A 15,826-nucleotide genomic window follows, 5' to 3' on the forward strand; every position below is an offset into this window, starting at 1 on the left:
TGTCCCAGTATGCGTAATGCTAAGGGCTCTGAGGCAAACATTTTTGGGGAATGCATAACAGGGAGACCAGCTCTAGTTGAAGCTAGGCAGAAGTTTCCTGCTCCTTACTTTAGGATCATGTTAGTCCCGTTTTTCATTACCACAGTGGAATACCTGAGGCAGGCTAACTTTATACAGAAGAGAGGTTTACTTACCTCACAGTTCTGGAGGTTCAGGGTCCAAGTTTGGATGGCCAGATGCCATGGCTTTGGCCCCTGGGGAGGGCCTACCAGCAGATGATGTCACCACCGTGTGTGGGAGGGAGAGGTCACATTGCCAGCTTGAGCTAAAGAGAGACTGGGGTCCCATAGACTCTCTGAGGAGGTGTCCCTAGGGACCTCCCACGACACCCCACCTTAGAAAGGTCCACACTGTTTCTTAACATTGTCACAGTGAGGACCAAGCCAGCAGCATGCAGGGTAGTGGACTCAACCGTATCTGAGCCGTAGCACATGGGCACCTGTAATGACTCCAGACTCAGAAAAGTTGGCAAATTTTCATGGAATCCATAGTAGTTCTAGGCATCATGCTCTCCTCTATAGCTCAGCTATAAAGCTAAAGAAAGGGTGATGAGGGCAGAACTCATACCAACACTCAAGCTGAGTTCATGTGGTGAGGTGGGCAAAATTGCCTTGTACCTCACAGTGTGTGGCAGAGTCCCATACTTCCGGTGGGGAGATGTTCTTAGGTTCCCCCACTGACACACTAGAAGTGAGTGCAGAGACCCTGCCAGTCTGCTTGGCCTGGAGCTCTGTCCTCCCTCTGTCAAGTGGAGACAAAAAGCTTCCCTCAGAGAGGTTGTTGTGAGAATTCACTGCTATAACCTGCAGAAGTGCCCTGTGCCATGTTTTCTTGTGAAGTGCCTGAGTAACAGTCATTCCTTCTAGAAAATTTGCTTGGACGTTCACAGCATGGACCAGGCTTGAGCCAGAGTACGTGACTCATTTCTGAAGCCCAGGCTCCGATTTCAACAAGAGCTCTTCTCAGGATAAATTGTGGAAAATTCTGGAAGTCCTTTGAAAGTCATGTGACATAGTTGTTTTTAGGTGACAGGTGACCAGGGAGCACATGGTGGTTGGGGAGGGAATGAAAACTAGAGGCCATTTTATTCTAATTATTCTGTGAATTCAGTTTTAGAGGAAAACTCAACTCCTAACTCTGGGCAGACAGTGGTTGGGAAGATGGCATCATGTTTACCTCCCTGACAAAAGCACGGGTTTGAGTTGGTTCTGATTTCATTTGTGGGCTTCTCAACAGCTCCACTGTACCTTCCTCAGTCTGCTTCTGCAGTGTTGGCTGGAAATGATTTTTTTCCACCCTTTGAAGAGGGCAGTGGGTTCAGGCGCTGAGTGCAGGTCGCTGCCACGCAGAGTTAGGAGGCCATCCCAATGATATCAGAAATAGTCATAGATGCTTGTCATGCTAGCTAACCTCCAGTTATTACCTCTCATCCCCTCAGCCTTCCTGAAAAATGCATGTTATTATTTGTATTTTACAGGCAGGGTGAGCTCTGAGCTCTTACATCACTAAACGACATGCTAAGGAAATACAGCTTACTAAGTGAGTGTAGAGCCTGAACCCGGTGCATTCTGAGTGTGAAACTTCTTCCTTCCTTCTCAGCCATCCTTTGCAGATCCTCTCCTAGGCAGATGAGGATACGGAGGCTCAGAAAAACAGAGAGAATTGGCCAAGATCATGCAGCAGTATAACAGCTAAATGATATCACTGGAACTGAACACTCACTATGTCTTAAGCGTGGCTAATGGCCTAACAAGCACTGGCTGTATGTCACATAGTAACTGCCAGAGTAGGTCTACCTGGATTTAGAGCGTGCAGCTGCCCAATTCTGCTTTCAGGAGACTGAATTTGAAATTTTTCATGCAGGAAAGGTAGTATTGCCTGAGGACCAGGCTAATCAGAATTTATGGGGTGAAGCTGCTATGCCCCTACTGCAGTTTCTGCCTGTTCTTTACTGATGGATGGAAGTCCATGCAGTGAGGAATAGGAATGTCTGGCCTCACATAAGGGGTAGGAATAGGAAGGAACAGGAACGTCTGGGCTTCCGGGTGCAGGGCCTCATTCAGTTATTGTGATCAATGAAGAGATAAACACAGGGATGGCCGAGGTCAGATGGAGGAGAGAAGATTGCCTCTCTAGGACCTTTCTTTCCCAAGGACGTTGATGGAAGATGAGTCAGGCCCAGCTCTGCACTGAGGGTCCGTGGTCTGAAACCAGAAAGTGCCCTATTCCTAGGGGTGAGTGGGCTGGGGGGACAGGTCTTCTCAGGCCCTGGCCCAGGCACCAGCTGCTCTGTAAACACCATAGGCATTCCTGGGAGACAGAAGATAGTTCTGCAGGCAGCACGCTCAGCCCCTGCAAAATTCGAGCGTTCCCCAGCTACCCTGGTACTTTCAGCACCACCAGAAACTGCAATGACTGCTGGGTAGGGAGGCTGGATGGCAGCAGTTTTTTCGGCAGCTGGACTTCGTTTATACATGTAACTCCAGCAGAATCAACTCATCATTGAGTTGGACTGATAATCATTAAGTGAACGGACACTGGCAGAACATTGTGCAGTTACTCTGAGTGCTTGTCTTTGCCAATCTTTTCTTTCCCTTCCAATGGCCCAGTGAAGGATGCTTTGTTATTGTCTTCCTTTTACAAAGTAGGTGATTGAGGCCCATAAGGACAACTCATTTGTCCTTCTAGGATCATTTCTCCAGGACCTCTAGCTCATCTCCCTTTCACCTGTAATGTGACAGATCACCTCTGTCTGCCTCCCCCACATACCAGACAGGTGAATATCCCACTTCTGTTTGACCATTCAATGCAGCCAGGGTTGGACAGTTATAATCTAGCGTTCAAAATAATAGCAACCACTTCTGGAGCCCTCCTGACACACCAACCCATATACTAAATGTGTCTTGTCTCAGATCAAACTTACATAATGTGAATTAAAAGGATTTAGTATTATAGAGCAAAAATGACCTGCCGAAGGTCACACGACTGTAAGAAGCGGAGTAGGGATTCAAACTGAAGTCCGTCTTCGTCAGATCCCCTCTGAGGGGGTGGCATCACACTTCCTCTTTATATTGAATGAAAATTTCTGTTCATTTCCATATCACAGATGTCACAGTTCTGGTCTCTGTGGCCACAAAGGACAAACCTGCTTTTTTTCGTAAGCCTCTTGGCCTGGCAGATGTCAAGAGACATCTTTGCCTTCTAAATCTTCCCTGCTAAGGGTGCAGACGGCCTGATCCCTCCAGCTCTTCACGATGGAACCTGGTGCCCCATGCTTTCTCCTCTCCAACTCCTGACACAAAGCATAGGAGGGCGGGAAGGGCAAGGGGTGTGAGGCCAGAAGAGGTGGCCTCCATTTTATTTCTGGATTTGCTAGCTATGTTTCATCCCTCGGCTCCTGTGATTTTCACGTGGCTCCTTAGTTCTCAGTTTTGTCTTAAGAAATGCCTACAAAATTAAGGATATTTCCCTAGAAAAAAAGAGAGTGAAGTAAATGGATGCCCAAAGTACCATTATTTTATAACAGCCCTGAAATAAAAACTATTCACAATAAAAGAGAAAATAAAAGCAACCTGAACATTCACTGTAGGAGAAAAGATACTGTAACAGCATTACATCGGTTTAATGGAATCTTATGCAGGTTTTTAAGTTTTTCTTGAAAAACTGCTTATGATATAATGCTAATTAAAACAGCACTGAAAATATAAAACTTTAATAGGACCTCAACTTCGCAAGGAGTAAGTTTGAAGTAAGACATCCCCACATAGATGACAGTCATCTTCAAATGACAGGCTTGTGGGTACTGTGTCTGTATGTATATGTATACATATGTTAGGCATCTTTGCATTTTTCTGTTTTTCCAGGTTTTCTCCAATGAGCATAGATCATTTTGAAAATCAGTGCAAAATATGGGGCTCATAATGGGGCAGAAAGAATTCCTCTCCAATAAACCTTCAATGGCCTAAAGATTGGTTAGCACCTTTCCAAAACTCACCCGCTATTTTTTCCCTGTTTTTGCAGGGCCAAAGTGCTATGTCAGTACCTCTCTTCTGCTCACTCATCTCTTTCGGCATCACTATCTTGATCTGGCTGGGGTCAAAGAGGAAGCAGATACAATTGAGCAAAGCCAGTCTTTAGGAACTGCCTAGGCCCTGGCTGCCAATAGGATGTCCTGATATGATCTTTAAACAAAATAATACAACCCACAACCTCTTTAACATCTCATTGAGCAGACAGCACAATGAGAGCCTTACCTTGGAGAAGGTGATGCTCTGGCCTCATCTCCTGCTCCTGGAGGGTCAGCTGTCCCAGGCAAGCCAGGGCAGGGCAGGTGGCCAGGGGAAGTAACCTGGCCTAAAACACCGGAGGGTGTTCTGGGGACAAATGGGTCACATCCACAACGCTCCTTCAGTTATGTCTTCTGTGCCTTAGGGTACAATTGAGGGCCTCACAGTTTGGAGGGCAGCGGGGAAAGGGGAGGAGAGGGCCAGGAAGCCTTCTGGAATTGCTTCACTCACATGGTGAGAAGCCACCCAAGAAGCTGAACACTTCGTAAACAAGTTATTCTGAAAAGAACACACCTCTTGCTCCCTTCTCTGCCTGTTCCTGGTGTGGCAGATTTTGGGGACTTACATTATAAGAGCTCTGTGAGCGAGCAAGGATCCAGATATCATGGGGTTGGGGTTGCCTCCTCTTTGCTGTCCCGGAGGAGAAGGCTCCTGTGTCCTTTGTGATCACCAGGCAGCAGCGGGGGACTGGGAGTCGGGCACCATGCTCCTGCTCCCTCCCGGCCCCATTGTCCATCAGGGTAGAGGGAAAGATGGTTGTTCATCTAACCGACCCCTCCACGTGAGGCCTGGCATCCAGCCAGTGCCTGCAGCGCACCAGGCCCCATGGGGCATTTATACACATTGTTCCCTCTGTTACGGCCTGAGCAGTGTTCCCTCCAGTTCAGTTCATACGTTGAAATTCTAACTCCCAGTGTTTGGAAAAGTGACTGTATGTGGAGGGAGGGCCTTTAAGGAGGAATTGGGTTAAAAGAGGGCTCTGGATGGCCCAGTGCAGTGTGGTGACTGCTGTCCCATGAGAAGAGGAGATGGAGCACAGAGGGAGGAGCATGCAAAGATGGAGGGGAAGACCGCTGGCCAGGGCAGCGGCCTCAGAAGAAACCAGTGCTGGGGCTGAGAGTTCAGTGTGGCTAGAACTGGGAGGAGAAGCGGGAGCCCAGTTCTGCCGCCACTGTACGCAGTAATATGTGATCTATCCAGGTATCAGACAGCCCAGAGACACGGAGAGGCAAAAACGCTGAATGGCGAGTAGGTGTACTTAAGGCAAAAGGAGAGAAAAGGCAGGTCAGGCCGAGGAAACCCTGCAGTGAAGGCCTGGGATGTGAAAGGACACAGGGCCCAGGGGGAGAACCGTCAGCTAGGTCCAGACGCTCTGCTGTGTGTTGGGGGGGCTTGGATCTGATGCTGGCAAGGTCGGGTGGGCCTCCAAGGGGTCATCTGTGAAAGGAGGGGACAGCAGGTTGTCATTCTTATCAAGCTGGACTCAGCTTTTGTCCCCAGCCTGGCCTAGCTCCTTTGATCCCTAGCAAGGCCATTGTTCTGCCAGCAGTAGCTGCTTCGCAGGGGAAAATGTGGGCTTTGTTCTCCTGAGACTTTTCATCCAAGTCTAGCCCTGCTGGGGACAGGGTGGGAGGGACCCCATGGAGGATCTAGTCCCGCGCTTGAGGGACAAGGCGGGGGCTCTGTCTCTTGGCCTCTGCCTTGCATGGGCTGCACAGAGCTCTCAGAGTCCTCTTGTGCAGTACAAACCAGGCTGCACTGAGGGTGGACAGGGAATTATGGGTAAACAGTTTCAGCTTTGTCATTTCAGAAAAATTGCCTTTGTCATTGTTTCCAGGCTGACCAGAACATGAATCAAATGTAGCGAGGCCCAGTGCAAACCTGGATTGGAATCTTAGTTCAGCCACTAACTGTGTGACTAGGGGAAGACATTTCATCTTTTAGAGTCTTATCCAAAGTGACACAACCCATAGGAGCTGCTTTGTCTGCGAAATCCGGAAGTGGTGGTATTTATCCCACAGCATTGCTATGAGGCTGAATCCTGAGTGTATGCATTCACCTGGCAATCATCTATTAAGCACCTGCTGTGTGTCAGGTACTCTGATAGACGGGAGAGGAACATCAGAGATAGACACCCCCAGGATGCTTGCCGGGGAAGAAGTACTTAGACGTTAAATACCCACTTGGGGCTGGGGATGTGGCTCATGGTTAGAGCACTGGCCTACTATGGGCAGGGCTCTGGGTTGGATCCCCAGCACCAACGAGAAAAAGAATCACACTTGCATTTATAAGCACTGCAAGAAGAAATGCAGATTGCATGCAAACAGATCCTGGTGCTGGTGGAGGCTGAGGAAGGGGCCCAGGTGCATGGTCCTGAGCTGACATTTGAAGGAGGTGTCTAGAAGGAGCTGGTCCCCGAGAGATGAACAGCAAATGGTAGTGCCCCGTCTGCCTTGACCATGTTCCTCACTCATGCCTGCTGGGTTGCAGGGGATTAAGAGGTTCCCATCTCTCCTCCAGGGACCTTAGATCTTAGCAGGAAAGAAGTGAGTGCTGGGAACCACTTCCAGGGGCCTGGAAATTAATGAAGACACATCGAAGGGAGTGAACGTGGGGGTCAGCTACGACATTTTCTGTGTGCTGGGCTGGGCTCTCTGGTGTTGAGCCCAGAGGAGAAGGGGACATGCTGGCTCGCTGGCTTGCAGATTCAGTGCTTTGGGAAGGGGAGGACAAATGGGTCTGTAACCCCATGGAGCCAATAGGGAGTGGATCTGGTGGGTTGGGGGTGGGAGTGGGAACTGCCAGAGCTGTGAGCATGAAGAACAGAGTCCAGAGAAGGAGAGGGCATCCACAGGAGAGCAGACTCCAATGTCCCACACCCAGACAGGTGGATAGTGCTGATCTGAACACCCTTGGGCTGCTCTGCTCACTTATGCTGAGCACTTTCTATAGGCCAAGGACATTTAGAGAGGGCATTGGAGTTAGTTCTTGCAGTACATCTATCTGGCTGGCATTCTATGTGTGATGCTGGGGACTGAACAAGTGTTCCACCCCTAATCTACCCCCTCAGCCTATCCCCCTTTTGCAGATGAGAAAGGTAAGGCTCGGAGAAGTGAGATAACTTACCTGAGACCACACAGCCAGTGAGTGGTGAAGGTAGAATCCACACCCATCCTCTATTCCTTTCAATGCATACCCTTCCCACTATATCATGCAAGCAGATGATTTTTCGGCAATATTTCCCTCTGCGTTTCCACATATAATAACACTAAGAATCTGTTCGATGTAATGTGTTTTACAGAGCCGTGTCAGGTGGCATTTCAGGGATTAGAGTTATTCTTGGGATAGAGGTGAGAAAACAGAAACGGGAGAAGCAGATGGACCCTCTAATGCCACACAGCACACATGGAAGACTGGAAGTGGGAGAGATGGTGCACTTTCTGCCATTTTCTGGGAACCCAGGGGTGCTTCTTGAGTATCTGCGGATCCTTGGAAGGTCTCCCAATCCTTAAAATGAAAAGGCCAAGCACAGTTAGTTTTTCTAACAAGCACAGAGCCTTTGCTTTGTCTCTGACCTTTGATAAAGCCAGCAGCTGAAGTCCTCTTTCCCGAGGCCCTTCCCTCTGAAACGGGATGGTTGGCCACGGGTGTTTTTCACTGAGGACCCCACAAAGAATGCTGCATATAATATGAAACACATGTGGTCTTTTCTGTGTTCCCCAACTCCCCCACTCTTTCCTCTACAGCTGGGAGCTCCTTCTGTAGGACCCCTGGGCAGGGAGCTAGACCAATGCACACCTAGGAGGCTCTGCTGGTTGCCACCTCCTGCAGGCAGAACTGAGGACGGAGCTCTGTCCTCTCTTACTTTGCCATTGGAGTCCTTGCTTCTACTCTGGCAACAGTGAGGGAGTCTGTGCTCAAACTGAGGGGGTGTCTAAGGTCAAGAATCTACACGGTATGTCCTCCATATGCTTCTGAGCAAAAGATGAAAGGGAGCCTAAGGGAAGACCCATCCTGCCTCCTGTCTACACAGTAGGTATGCTCTAATGTTTGTTGGAGAAGTGTAAGTATCCCATGATGGGGCACCTTCACTCTAGATGTGTTTCCACAGAATTCTGGAGCTAAAGCAAGCATATGGGTGCAGGGGTCACCCCTCCACTGGAGCACGCACTGGCATCACCTGGAGGTCTCAACCATGTGGAGATTGCCTGCCCCACCCCAGGGTTTCTCATTCCAGCAGGTCAGAAGTGAGCTGCAGAGTTTGCACTTTCAACAGCTTCTGGTTCAGGCCCCACTTTGGGAACTACTGGTCCGTAAGGAGTAGGATGGAAGGCGAGTGAGATGAGAGTCTGCAGAGTCATCTTTCTAACACTTGATCTTGGAGACCTGATCTACATGCTCAAGTGTCTGCACGGCTTCCCCTCACGACAGGGTCAGGCCCTCACCTGGCAGGCTGGGCCCTTCCTCTTCACCTCTACCTTTATGCCTTCATCTGAAGCCCTGTGGTCTCCTCCCCTCCTGGACTTTCTACCCTCATTAGACAGCTTCCCATCCTTCCCCCGGTATGGTGGCCCTTTTTCTTCTTCCCTATCTATGAACGCTACTTCCTCTACTTTGGCTGCCCCAGTCCTCTTTCTTCAACCTGAAAAGCGTCTCCCTTTTCTGAAAGGACCTATCAGCATCTGCCACTTACTCTGAGAAGCCCTCCTTGACACTCCCAGGCAAAGTCTTCGGCTCCTTCCTTCCTCATTTCAGCAGCGGGTTGTATTTCTGCTGATGGCTGCATCCTGCCATGTGGTGACGTTTCCTGCCTCCTCCAGCCTGGCACTTTCTTGATAGGAGCAGTTTTGGTCTCATTCATCATTGGAGCCCAGGGGATAGCTTGCCGCGTGACCCACAGTAGCACTGGACAAGTGGTGTGCACTGAACAAAGTGACTGTTTGTGGCTGTGCTTCTGATAGGAGTCAGTGCAGAGTGAAGTGGTGAGGGGTGGGGTCATCCCTGGTAGATCCTTCATGCCCCTGCCCCAGGGAGACATTGTGCTTGCCACTGGGGACATAACTCTGAAGATGGGAGAGAAACTCTGGTTTTTGTACAGTCTGTTGTGAGGGGGAGAGAAAGGTAAAACTGGGTTCATTTCAACAAAGTTGAGAGCTGTGATGGGGAAACACAGGTCCAAAAGGAACTCATAGCCTCGACACCTGATCTAAGGGGGTTGGAGGCGAGGGTCAAGGAGGTGGTGTCTAAAGCGAGGCCTGAAGGATAAAGACAGGGTGAGCTGGAGCGTGGCGATTTTGGGGAACTGAAATTGTCACAGCAGAGCACACAGTTTGGGTGGCCTTGACTGGAGCATCAAAGTGAGGCTGGGTTTGAAACAGTTGGTGGAGGGGGCAGAGGGACAGCCCTCCGAGAGATGATCAGCGGAAGTGGGAGGCCAGGTGTCCTTGCTGAGTGAGGTGGGAAAGTGACCCAACGTGAAAAAGTAGAAGGAGAGAAACTGGCTTGTGGTGGGGCTGGGTCGGAGGACCTCCGAGGTTGTGAGATCAGTGTAGAAGAGTGTCCTCCTCCGAAGGGCTTTGTGGAGACACAGTTGTCAAGGACTGGGGCGGGGGGGGGGGGTTGGAAGGGGAAAGGAATGAAGGGAGGCTGGGGGTCAAGGAGGACCCAAGGGAAGGCACAAGGAGCCCACTGCCCCAGGGTGAGGGCCATCCTGGCAGAGCTGCATGAAGGGGCTCTGTCCTCACACTGGCCTGCATTTCCTCCTCGCCAAACGCTAGCAAGCCCAAGCCTACAGCCCAGCAGCCCTGCAGGCTGGGATCACCTCCCATTTTCCAGGGGAGGAAGCGAGCACCGCAGTCATGGGATTTTGAAGAGAGAGGTCACAGGGCCACATGGTGTGGCAGTTTGTTTTCCGTGAGGAGTGACCTTTGCCTGTGCTGTGAGCTCTGGGCCAGCTGCTCTTCAGGATGAGCAGTGTGGTCTCCTTGGCAGGCACCATAGTTTCTCTCTCCTGATTCTTAATAGCATTCTGTGCTCCTTAGGAGGCCACTTGCCTGTGGCTGTCTCCTCTCCCTGGCTCCCTGAAATGGACTAGGCTGTTTTGGGAGCATGGGGAGAGGGGGAGCCCCAAAGTCCTAAGCGAAGTCCCGGGCGAGGACCTTGCCAGGCAGGTTTATACACGGTATCTCATTCCAATGGCAGAGGGCACTGATGCGGAGGACACTGAAGCCCTGCTCTGAATTCGCATCGTTATATTACGGAGCTGGGATCCTATCCAAGATCCATCCCATCTCAAATAGGCAGAGTGAACAATACCAGGCAGCAGAAAATGCTTAGGAACAAGAGCCGCTGTGGGAGGGATGGTCAGTGTTTTGGGGGAACTACTTCCGGAACATGATACACTCTTTCACATGTGGCTCTCCTCCTGTACCTTTGCACCTGCACCTCCCCGGAGCCCCATCTGTGAAGCGTTCCCATGACTCTGCGGAGGACCTCTATGCTGTGAGGTGCTCTGCTCCCAACTGGCCATTTATTTGTTCCTGCCCTTAAAATGGAATTCGGCACACCTTCTCTTAGTGGATGTCTTCTCAGTCATCACAGGAGATGCTTCAGTAGATTCCTGTTGAGTTCATGAACGAAGGATTGTGAGAACAAACCTTGTCCAGGGCCAGGGATTTAGCTCAGTGGTTTTGCTGCCTGCTGCACAAGCACAAGGACCCAAGTTTGATCCCAGGTACCAAAAAAAAAAAAAAACCCCTTGTCCCCAGAGTCAGGTCACTAAGGTTGGTCTGGTAGTCTCCCCTCCAGGTTAGCCCTGAGAGGACTTGGGGAGGTGAGGCAGCACAGCCGACGTCCTGTGTGTAGGAAGAAGCCAAAACAGACAAAAGAGGGAGAACAACACAGCAACGAATGCCCCGACCCACAATGCCTCACAGTTGCCAACTGCCTGGATCTTCACTGCAGGACTCATGTTGCTTTCTGTAGATCAGCTCAGAAATTGTAGCTGAGCTTGCCAGCTGCCTGCTGGGGTGCAGTCTTCTTCTTAAGTAATTTAAATGAATCAGGAGTTGTAATATGTCCATTAAAAATATATATATTTCTCAGCCTTTTAAGCTGCAAGACGTAGCTTGCAGAACTGTGATGAGGCTTGAGACAAAGAGGGAAGGGAGGAAGATGAGAGATGGAGGTTCAAATTCTCTTTTTGTGCTTTCTTCTTCCCTTTTTTCTTCCTCCCTCCCTTCTTCCCTGCCACACCCTCTTCTCTCTTTTTTCCTCTTCCTTTAAAATATGGAATGTGACACAAGGCTAGAGCTGCAGAAACAGTTTGGACTACGGGATGATCTTGAGGGTGGGCATGTGCTGAGGTTGCAGGAACAGAAAGACCCAGGAAGTTGGGTTCCCAAAGACCTTAGTGCCCTAGATTGCTCCTTTCTAGAATTTTTACACAAGAAGAAAAGAAAAAAAGGTTCATCTCTTAAGTTACTCTTACTGTATTTGGCTTGTTTATCTGAAGATACAGGAAAGGAAGGGATCTTGAGTTTGGGACCTGGTGTGTGTGGCTGCTTTTAGAGGTCTGATCCAGGAAGCTGCCAGAGGTGCAGCCTGGCCGAGGGCCGTGTCCGGCAGATCAGAAAATGACTCTCAGCTGTGCAGTTCTCAGCCCGTCCATCTGGGCCCTCAAGCCACCCGTTAGCTGTAGCAGGAGCCAGATAGGCCTCGGAGACTGAGAGCACGGACAGTGTGTCCAGTTGGGAACATGAGACACACCGATGAACACCCTCATGATCACAAGGGTTACAGAGCGTGTTTAGTTCCACATACTGCTACAATGCGCTCCATTGATCTGGGAATTGAGACCCAGAGAAGTGAAGTAACTTCTACAAGGCCACAAAGCTGGTAGAGCTTGGGACAAACTCAACTTGTTGTTGTCCCATTTCTTTTCAGGGGAGCCTCTACCTGCAAATAACTTGAAGGACAAGAGTGACAACTGCCGTGTGCTGTGCACCATCTACTTTCAGCTGGAAGTGTCCATCCCGTTTCATCTCTTCATTCCTGTGGACGATCCTTGGGCACAGGGTTAATCCAGGAGGAGGATTTAGTAACAAGGTTGCCTGGCCTCTGGGCCTGGGCGGGAGAGCTGTTGTTCCAGCCCTGTCCCTCAGCCACACTGATCAGAGTGGGGCTCCGAGCTTCATTTGGGAGACAGAGCAGCAGTCACCCTGAATCTCACCCTGCAGACTCTGGGGGTTCAGAGGTTGGGAGGGCAGAGCTGCAGGCCCAGGCAGCAAGAGTAGGTGGAGACTTCGCAGCAGCTGCAGCAAAAGGGAAGGACTGGCCGAGAGTGCTGCACTCTGTGCTCCCAGACATCTGGAGGAAACTTTGGGCATGCGCGGGACCTCAAGCCTGGCAGCCAGCTCTGAAGGCCGGTGCCCATGAGACACTCAGCTCATGTCATTTCTCCCATCCGACAGGGGAGTCCACCTGCCCAGCCCCACCTGGAGTCCTTTCACTTCGCCTTGCAGCAGGAAAGTGCCCAGAGATGTTAGCCAAGGCCACAGTTGGCCATTGCTGCCCTAGAGGCTTATACGTGGGTCTTGGACTCCAGGGACACCGGTGAGGTCACTGGGCCTCAGAGGCTGGAGTTGGGGGCACCAGTGTGCCCCATGGTGATGTCTGAAGAACGCATCCCATCCCATGAGTCCTTTCGCAGGGCAGGCGCTGGGCTCTGAAAGCTGCCCTCACAAAGATGCCTGCAGCTCCCACTCTTTCCAGAGGAGCCATCAGCCCTCGGCTAGGAGGGCAAAGGTCACTGTGCTGAGAGAATGACCTCTTTCTCTCAGAAAGCTGCTGCTTTCAGAGCTGTGGCCACCCCAGCCTGGCCATCACGCAGGCCTGCACCAAGAAATAAAAGGTTCTCACAGCCGGGTAGGCGCTGTGACACAGTTTAATTTGCTGTAATTATAAGTTCTCTCAGTGTGTTTTATTGTGTGCATTGTTGTTTCAGCAAAAATTGTTTGGGTACAGAAAGCTTTTTTATCATTTAAAAATGGTAATTCTTTCAGGTTCCTTATCGTCACCCTCAGGCTGGTTCCTTCTCTCTTTCCTGCACCTCAGAGACAAGCATGGCTTGGGTGGCTTTTTCTTTTGGGTAGTTTATGATTTGGAGGAAGAGGGAAGCCTAAATTATAGGGTGCGAGGCAGGAGGCTGTGAAGCCCTGGGAAGCCGGGTCAGCAGGGCTGGAGGGCCGCTCGGCTCCTTGAACTAGGCTGATGTCAGCCTCGAGTGGGCTGTGTCTGGCCCAGGGCCCAGGGCACCCTGGTCCTTGAGGGCTTCCTGTGAGCGAGGCTTTGGAATTGCTCACTGGGGACTGAAACCCTGGGTCTGGTGCCCGCTTCAGCAGCACATACATTAAACTTGGAACCATACAGACAAGATTAGCATGGCCCCTATGCAAGGATGACACACAAATCTGTGAAGTGAAATCCTGGGTCTGCCACTTGGGAGCTATGTGACCCTGGACCAGGCAGTTGACCTTGCCCATCGCTGTAGGCCTGTTTGCTTCGAGACTGACATACCGAGGTTTCTGGGAGGAAATGTCATTGTGCCAGGGATCCTAAGTCACCCCATCAATAAACATGGCACTGGGTACTAATGCACCAGCTTTATCAAAATGATGGTGGTAGTGATTGTGTGTGTGAGCCTGTGAATGTGTACGCCAGCAAAAATAACATAATATTATGTTAAAATAAGTACAACTGTACAGTAAAAGAGTTAGCCAGTCCTCACAGGTATTAAGGTTGAACAAGAAATTTCAGTCATTTGGTATTTGCCTTTGCCTGCTTTTGTGTATTTATCCTCTTTCATCCATAGGCTTTTTCACCGGGCTAAAGGTGCTTCAGAGAACAAGGTGACAGATACCCCCGGTGAAGTAGAGCACAGTGATCTGATAAGTATATAAGAGAATAAGTTTGAAATCTTATAAAAGTGTTTGGTGAGGAGTTATTAGATGCAAAACCAAAGGTAAGACCCAAGAAAGAATAAATTGGTAACTGGAACTTCATTTAAACAAACAAAAACCCTGTGAAAGACAATATTAAGATGGTCAAAAGACTAGCCACAGAGGATGAGAAACTATTTGCGAGAAAAGTATCCGATAAAAGACTTATATCTCAAATAGGGAAAGAATGCATAACACAGACAATAAGAAAACAGTGAAATTTAAAAAGGAGGAAATGGCACTGGGGAGGCTGAGGTAGGAGGATTGCTGTGGGTTCAAGGCCAGCCTGGACTACATAGTGAGCCTCTGTCTCAAAAAACAACGAACAAAGAAAGACGAAGTGATCTAAAGCATATGCCTTACCACAAGAGATGTACCAAAGGCAAATGAGGTATGCAAAGATGATCAGCACGGTCTCTCATTAGGGAACTGCAAATTGAAACACCAGTGTGATGTCCCTCCAAGCAATTAGAATGCCCCAAATCTCAAACACCAACAACATCAAATGCTGATCAGAGTGTGGAGCAACATGAACTCTCATTCATTGCTCTGGGAATGAAAACTAGTAGAGCTATGTTAGAAGACAGTGCGGCTGTGTCTGACAAAAATAAATCCATTCTCACCAGATAATGCAGTTTTACTGCTAGTATTTTTCCAACTGATTTAAAAACTAAGGTCCCAAATAACCCTTACACAATAATGTTGGCAGCAGCTTTATTTTCATAGTTGTTAAGACTTATGAACTCCCCATGTTTTTCAGTAAGTGAATGTATAATCAAATTGTGGTGTGTATACACAATGGTATATTACTTCATGATTTAAAAAATAGCGAGCTATTTAGCTAGACAAAGATATGGATGAATCTTAGATGCATATCATCACTAAGAAAAGGAAGGGTCTCAAAAGGGTATAGACTGTATGATCTCAACTATGTGCTGCTCTAGAAAAGATAAAACTGCAGTGACAATGAAAAGATCAGCCTTTGCCCAGGACTTGGGAAGATTGAATAGGGGAAGTTTGGGGGATTTTTTTTGAGCAATGAAACAATTCTGTATGAGACTGTAATTGTGGGTACATAGTAGGCACAGGTAGAACTGGGTGGTACAGGGTGAACTTTAATGTATTCAAGTTGAAAAATCATTTAGGAGGTCAAGGGATTCCCAGATTGCATGCAATAACTTGACAAAACAATTCAATTGTATTAAAATGTATGAAGCAACCACACTGAAGAGGAAAATGTTGAGAACCTAAGTAGCTTTGGAGATAAATAGTCTATCAAATCAAAGGAAAAAAGAAACTGTATGTAAGTATTATACTCTAAGTAAGAGGTCATTTCCCATGAAGGTGTGGGCTGTAGATATTTCATAAAATGTCTCTTAGTTAGTCCTGGTCAGATGTTTTTCATGCGATTGGGGAGACTTAGGCTTGAAGCTTTTGTGCAAATAAGCTCCCCACGAAGAGAGCACACAGAGAAATGTCCTCATGAGGTCTGTTCCTATAGAAGCTGAAAGTCCACAGTGGGAATACCGGTGGGTAGCAAGACTGCAGAGAAGGAGAGCCATTATTTCATTAGAGCCAAGGAGAGCTGTCTGTCTCCTTCTGAAAGGGAGGAAGAAGCAGAGTAAAATCGTCATGAACTGATTATTGAGTATGAAACTATGAAAAATGCTTTCTCTGTGTTGAGTGCTTTATCTCATTGAG

The 15,826-nt window shown here is 49.0% G+C and overlaps 1 long non-coding RNA gene and 1 other non-coding gene across 2 annotated transcripts in view; both read left to right on the forward strand.

Moving 5' to 3' along the window:
• Window positions 1-13,085, forward strand: part of LOC110346684 (uncharacterized) — a 34,192-nt gene extending 21,107 nt beyond the window's left edge. Inside the window, exon 4 of the long non-coding RNA XR_002390875.2 lies at window positions 12,072-13,085. This is a non-coding gene — a long non-coding RNA (uncharacterized LOC110346684). The remainder of the gene's footprint in view (window positions 1-12,071) is intronic.
• Window positions 13,086-13,512: 427 nt separating this feature from the next.
• Window positions 13,513-13,619, forward strand: LOC147827405 (U6 spliceosomal RNA). The gene has a single exon (XR_015452591.1). It is a non-coding gene; the product is annotated as a U6 spliceosomal RNA (small nuclear RNA).
• The last annotated feature ends 2,207 nt before the right edge of the window (window positions 13,620-15,826 follow it).

Source organism: Heterocephalus glaber, unplaced genomic scaffold (genome assembly GCF_053883595.1).
Source record: "Heterocephalus glaber isolate CG9 unplaced genomic scaffold, H.glaber_assembly_v1.0 deba00001447, whole genome shotgun sequence".
NCBI lineage: Eukaryota > Metazoa > Chordata > Mammalia > Rodentia > Bathyergidae > Heterocephalus > Heterocephalus glaber.